The sequence below is a fragment of the Solanum pennellii genome, chromosome 1, assembly GCF_001406875.1.
Source record: "Solanum pennellii chromosome 1, SPENNV200".
NCBI lineage: Eukaryota > Viridiplantae > Streptophyta > Magnoliopsida > Solanales > Solanaceae > Solanum > Solanum pennellii.
Window position 1 is genome coordinate 34,423,756 of NC_028637.1, and position 6,805 is coordinate 34,430,560.

At 28.5% G+C, this 6,805-nt stretch overlaps 1 long non-coding RNA gene across 2 annotated transcripts; it reads left to right on the forward strand.

The window, feature by feature from the left end:
* The first annotated feature begins 3,304 nt into the window (after positions 1-3,304).
* On the forward strand, positions 3,305-6,104 carry LOC107014057. Of its 2 annotated transcripts, XR_001456181.2 has the most exons (4): positions 3,305-3,405; positions 4,335-4,405; positions 5,156-5,251; positions 5,755-6,104. It is a non-coding gene; the product is annotated as an uncharacterized LOC107014057 (long non-coding RNA). The 2 variants fall into 2 exon arrangements; XR_001456176.2 differs by having other exon boundaries at positions 5,156-6,104.
* The last annotated feature ends 701 nt before the right edge of the window (positions 6,105-6,805 follow it).

The window sequence follows — 6,805 nt, forward strand, 5'->3', positions numbered from 1 at the left end:
GGATATATAATTTGTTGAAGTATTGTTGTTGAGGATATGTAATTTGTTGAAGTATTGTTGTTGAGGATGTGTAATTTGTTGAAGTGTTGTTGTTGAGGATATGTAATTTTTCTAAGTGTTGTTGTTGATCTACGTGCTATGTAAACTGTGAGCTCTTAGGTTGGGCTGATGTTTATGCAGGTTGTAGTTGTGGAGGTTCGGTTGGGGGTGGTAGGAGTACCCGTATTTCATCCCCTTAGCTTGTGTTTAGGGATTTACTTGCTGAGTACCGTGTGGTTTTGGTACTCACCCCTTGCTTCTACAATTTTTTTGTAGGTTACTAGCCCGGACTCTGTGATATTTCTCTTCTCCTTGTCTGAGGTTTCTTGGAGATTTGAGAGGTAGTTGTTTGTCGCCTCTGCGTACTTTCTTTCTCCTTAGTTATGACCTTGTTCTATTCTAGAAACAAGTTCATTTGAGACTAGCGTTTCTTTTGAATCAATTGTAATACTTTAGAGGCTTGTACACGTGACAACCAGATTTTGGGGGTGTTTTGAATTGATTATGAAATTTCCGCATTTTATTGTAATGGTTGAATTTTAGGCTGACTTGTTTTGGTGGGATAAGACGAGTGCCATCACATCCATTTTTGGGTCGTGACAATCTAAAAACTTATCGAATATTCAAAATAGCAGAATTACTTCAAAAGTATCTTTTTGATATCCTCTGGGATATTAAGAACACAAACTTTTCATATTAAAGACATAAAAAATTTAATATTTCGTAAAACAAAATACATTAAAAATAGAAATAATAAATACACAAGAGAGCTCAAATATCAAATTTGTATAGAAACTGAATATATTATGTAATTCAAACACTACATAAAGATGAAGAAGTTAAAAGCCAATATCAATGATTTTATATGCCAATATGTGGATGAGTTTTGATTTTCAATAAAGAATATGAAAATTTTGGACGATAAATGATAATAATTTTGGCCATTAGTGCTATTAACTCCTTTTTACTTTCTTCCCTTTATCACATTATTAATGTCATTTATATTATTTCCTTAAATTACTTTATTTTCTTTTCTATTTTTTGTTATTAATTTATAGGAATTTATATATGTGTGTGTAATAATATCTAAAATAAGAAATGGAATAACAACCTTCTTAGTCTAGCATTAGCATTGATATTTATTTTTTCAATTTATTTTCTTTTAATTACATTTATCAAATTTTTAAAGAATGAAAATGTTACATTAAATTTTATAAAATAGCAAAAATAACTATACGTAATTCGTATAATCATTAGTGTTATTAAGTTCTTTTATTTCCTTTCCTTAATCTTATTATTAATATTATTTATATTATTTCTTAAATCATTTATTTTCCTTTCTTTCTTTTATTTTATTCCCTTTCCTTATGTTTTTTTTATTCCTAAAAATATATTATTATAACTTAACAAGTATTGCAAAAAGTAATTTTACAAAATTTTCTTTGTTTTTTTTTAATTATTTTTCAATAATATTATACACTATCATTATTATATAATATATAGTAATAATAATAATAATAATAAAGCTAAAATAAAATTATGCATGAATATTTAATTTACTTTAATTAATTATATTTTCCTCATTTTTAAAGTCTATAAGCTACATAAAACAATTCAATACAAACACCCCTTTATATTTAAAAGCCCAAAACCTATGTGGAAAACAAACATTTGAAAATATATTGAAATTCTATAATTTTTAGTGGTTATTACGGTGTCAATTCTTTGCTAATATATCCTTTTTCCTTTTGCGTTTTTCATTAGGTCATTACTCATTTTGATTGTTTTTAATATCGATTTTGAATAACATGTAATGGTATTTTTTATGGAGATATAGTATTAAAATAAGATTTAATGATCAATTGACGTGATAGCAAAAAAGGGGAAGAAAGAACGTAACGAATTAAGTATATTCGAAATATTATTTTAACAATTTTTTCCATTTGAGATGCGATTTTAAATATGCACAGTCCAGTCCATTTATAATTTCAACATCTTCGTATCTTTTAAGTAGGTGTTCGTACATAGATTTGAAAAAATAAATAATGTTATTTGTTTTTTTACGAGGGAAATCTAATTCAAAAAGATAATTATCTTTTGTTGTGATTATTTTTATGGCGTTTCACCTTATTTTAATGATTTGTTTTATTTTTTGGTATCATTTTGTTGATATATAAAAGAAAAATTTGTGGATTTAAGTAAAATATTATTTGTTTCAATTTAATCTTTGAATTACTAATACCGCGCAAAGCGCGGTTCAGTTGACTAGTTTGAACAATAAATTTGAATAAATTATTTAGTTTTCCATGTTGGTTAACTTTCTATTTTAAAGATTAGTAACTCTCAACGTTAAAATGAGAAAAATAATGTCATTTATATATTAATTTTGTCAAATGACAAATACTTATTCTGCTCAACGATAGTTGTCCAGTATTGACTTTATACATTTCTTAAAAAATTATAAATAGAAGAATAATTTTACTATATTTTTCTTTAAATATAATAAATACAATGTCTAATGTAATAAAGTATAAAACGTAAATTAACTAATTTAGAAGTAAGGTGTAAGATTATCTATTGATTTTATGAAATATTAACTTAATAACAAAGTGTAAAATTAGGATAATGCTAAATAGCCTATAAATATGGCCAGAATTTTTGGTCAAAAATTTAAACAATCTATAAAAAAATTTTTTATTTTAAAATAAATTAATCTTTATTTTATTTTTAATTAAAAGATATTAGAATAAAAAAAGAATAAAAAATTTAAAAAAATAAAACAACATAATATTAAAAATGTTATTTCACACAAAGTTGGAAGACATTGTTGACATATGATAAAAAAATAAAAAATAATGTTAAATATGTTATTTCACAAAAAATTGGAAGATATTGTTGGCATGTAAGGGTAAAATGAGAGATTCTTGAAACAAAAAATTATTGAATTCGAACCATATAATTCAGTTTTGAAGTTGGGACTGACACTTAAATTCCATGTTTGACTATTTCTTTCATAGGTTGAATTTATTTCATCCTCCTTTTGTTAAATTTAAAGTACTTGTTTAAGTAAAAATAAATTTTATTTTTATTTTAAATACGTTTTGATATTTAATTTTATTATAGAATAGCTGGACGATCAAGGGCATAATAGTAAATTTACTGATAACATAGTGGCCAGATATTTTGAAAACCAAGTATGGACATTAAGGGCATAAAGGTAATTTCGGGTCAAATATTTTGACTTTACCCATTATCATTACAATTCTAGCTATGTCTAGAAACATCCATCTTCTTCGTTATTGTACCATTCTTCATCCTATATCAGTACGAGTCTCATTGTAGGTTAAAGGAAATTTTCGGTAACTGGTAAGTATTTGCTGCTTATTTATCTATTTGTACTATTTTAGGAAGCAATCTTCTTTATAAAAAAAATAAAATAATAGTTGTTCTTTCTTAAAAAAAAAGTTCCATATCTCTTCATCCCAAAAAAGAGAATTCCGAAATTTTTTAATCAGAATGTTTTGCAGAGACATTAATTCTTAAAATGATTTGGTGATTTATTTTTTTCTTTGAATGATGTGATATCTTCTTTAATTTAATTTTGGTAAATAGTTTCCTTTACTTTGACACTATAGCATTATTTTCACCTCAATGTACTTTTTGTTGCGGAATTTTAATGCCTATGTTATCTAATGTTCTTGTTTTATCAGTTGGAATATAGTAGTTGTACGACTTGAATTTTACAGGATTTTGGAAGTGGGACAATGCTACAAGTTTAAGACGTAAATTTTGGACGATTTTATACACTTAGTTATAACGGAAAATGGTACTTGTGCTTCAATATCTATGTACTTTAGGAAAAAGTTACCGGTATGATTACATATTTGTGCTTTATTGAGTTGTAATACAATAGCCATATAATTTGGATCTTACAGAATTTTGAAAGTCGAATTTATTTGAGGTGGAGACACAAATGCTTTGGAGTGTTATAGGTAAACTAGGGACTTCTTTGTTCTGTAAGCTCAGTTACACCGAGAATTGATAGTGCTTAGTTTCTTTTACGGTTTGATATTTGAACTCATCATCCTGCATGCGCTTTGTTTCAAAATCATTTTCTCTTCTTAAGTTAGGAGTTTTAAAATGTTACTTCAGGAATATTCGTACGGAGAAATATGTGCCTTTAAAGTTTCTGGTCCATTTCTCATATGATGTAAACAAATAACTTCAAATAATACTCTTGCCGACTTTTTTATCTGCATAAAGTGCAAGTTTGTAAATGCATTTCCCATCTACAGGTAATATAAATTGTAAATAAATTACCATAAAGAGAAACAGGAGACTGAAGAGGGAATTTCAGCAGAGACAGGTAAATTTCTCTTCTTGTTGTCTGATGATAATATTGTGATACTATGTTGTGTTGAATCGACCACCGTCTAACAGCTTCTGTGAATGTTCATAAAAGTTCTCTTTAGTCATATTGTGTACCTCTTTCTCTTCGGGAGCTTTTGTAACGGCTATAAAGAATGCTACGCACCTCGTGAAAGGCTATTGGGATCGATCCCTTCAACCCTCCTTGGCGTGGAAGGTCGCAACCTAATTCTTACTAAATTTTCTATTCCAATCAATGGCCTCTTCCTAGGTGATACTGAGGAGGGCAGGACCCTTTTTTTATTTGGTTCTCTCTTTACTGTTCAAAGAACAAAGTTATTTTTTTTAGTTCCTACTTAGTTAAAAAAATCAGCAATCTTAACGGACTAACTTCCATTGATTTCAGCTGTGTGTTATGCAAAGTCATTACTTGACCTGATAGTACAGCCTCCTTCTGAAGATGTTAATATGGATAATGTTAAGGATTTGAGGACTTCAAAGCGAATTGTCATTTATAATGAGATATATTTAATTGCTTGTTACAGTTTTTTAGGATATCTTTTGGGTTCTGTTTTTAAAGCTAGACCTCCTAAATTACACTTGTTGTTCATGTTTTCCATAACATAATTCCATGTCAGATTTTACTTCTGGCTTGCTTCGGGGATTTCTTCATGAGGGAAAACTTCGTGATAACCGTTTTAATCCATTTGAATCACTGGTGATGAGATAATTATTTATGGGTATGCAGACATGAATATGGCTTTTGATGGTGATATAGTCGCAGTTGAGCTTTTGCCTCAAGAACAGTGGCACGAGGATAAGTCTTTGGAATTAGTTGATGAAGGTTTGTCCACATTGTTTTTTTACTTTAATGAACATGATTTTCTTTTATATTGCAAAATTGATCTACTTTTCTTTCGAACTAGGCGAAATGGCCTGGATTTGTCCTCTATTAACAATTGGATCATCATGATATGGACTTGTTGACTAACTTAAAACGATTAAAGATTTATTAGTATCTCATCAGACTAATTAGCACTATCATTTGTCATACGTGGCTTAAATTCACCCCTTCTACCTCCCCTTAACTCTCTACCCGACCTCCATGCAACCTATCAATCCTTCTCCATCTACTATCGTTATTGTTGGCCATGGTTATGGTCAAGGGAAACAATAACGTCAATATATGCATCTTAAATTTAGAATGTATCTCTTAATTTTGTTTTGCTAATTTTTCTCTCCCTTTCTTATTCTGCTTCTAAGGTTAATGTTTTGTAAATTTTTTCATCATGTGGTGACAACTAATATATCCTTATCTAAAGTTGGATACAAAATATTACGATTTAGGAATATTGAACTGTGATGCCACTGACGACCAAGTTATTGTTGAAAGTGATGAGAGAACTCTGAAGTAAGTTAGATTAATTGTTCTTCTTACTTATTTTCATCCGTTTCGCACTTAGAGATTCATTGTTTTAGGTGATTGTTGGTTTTTTCTCCTTCAGAATTGATGTAAATTTATAGTTTCTTAAAATGATCAGTTGAAGTTGATTAATGTATTAGTTTGAGAAATTAGCTTTCTTTGTGTTGTTGCAAATTCTTTTGTATTTCACACCAAAGTTAGCATGTAAGAAATGATGGAATGCATGTACTCACCTCAGTTGATAAATTGGACAACACCTTAGTTGAATTTTGAATTTTCAATTTATCAAGAAAGTATAGCATGTCCAATCAACCTATGTGGCCAATTCTCTTAATGGTTGTTGGTATTAGAAGTAGTTTTTTCCCCATCTGATGAAGTGGTAAGAAAGATAAATATCAGCATATCTTGAGAAGCTTGCTACATTCATAAAGTATAACCACCCCCATATTCCCATTATAAAATCCTTATCTCAAATTATGACAAACATGATAGCAAAAACATGCATATTCCACTTATAAAAACCAAATAGTTGATCTAAAATAATGATGCGACTTACCTACAAGACATGCCAAAACACAATCAATATAATTGGATTCTGTGGATTTAATTATCTAAGGATAAAAGCTCAGAAAAGCAGATGATCCTAAAAAGTGAACATCTTGGTTAAAAAGAACAGTAGCATCACAAGTAGGAAGTAAGACACTACAATGGATTCAAAAGCACTACATATCCTTTGTTTGAAATATATTAAAACACTTGTAAACTTATTTCTTTATTTTAGTAGCTAGAACTGACTTTTCAATGATATTCTAATGATATAGCACTTTGTCTTGATAATGTAGTTGAATACGTGATTTAACTTAGTCCTACGTATATATAAAGAAAATAATATCAAGGTATTTTTGACTTAAAAAATAGCATGTATTGATGAGATATAAGATAATTGTCGATCAAATTGCTTAATATGAGTGAGGG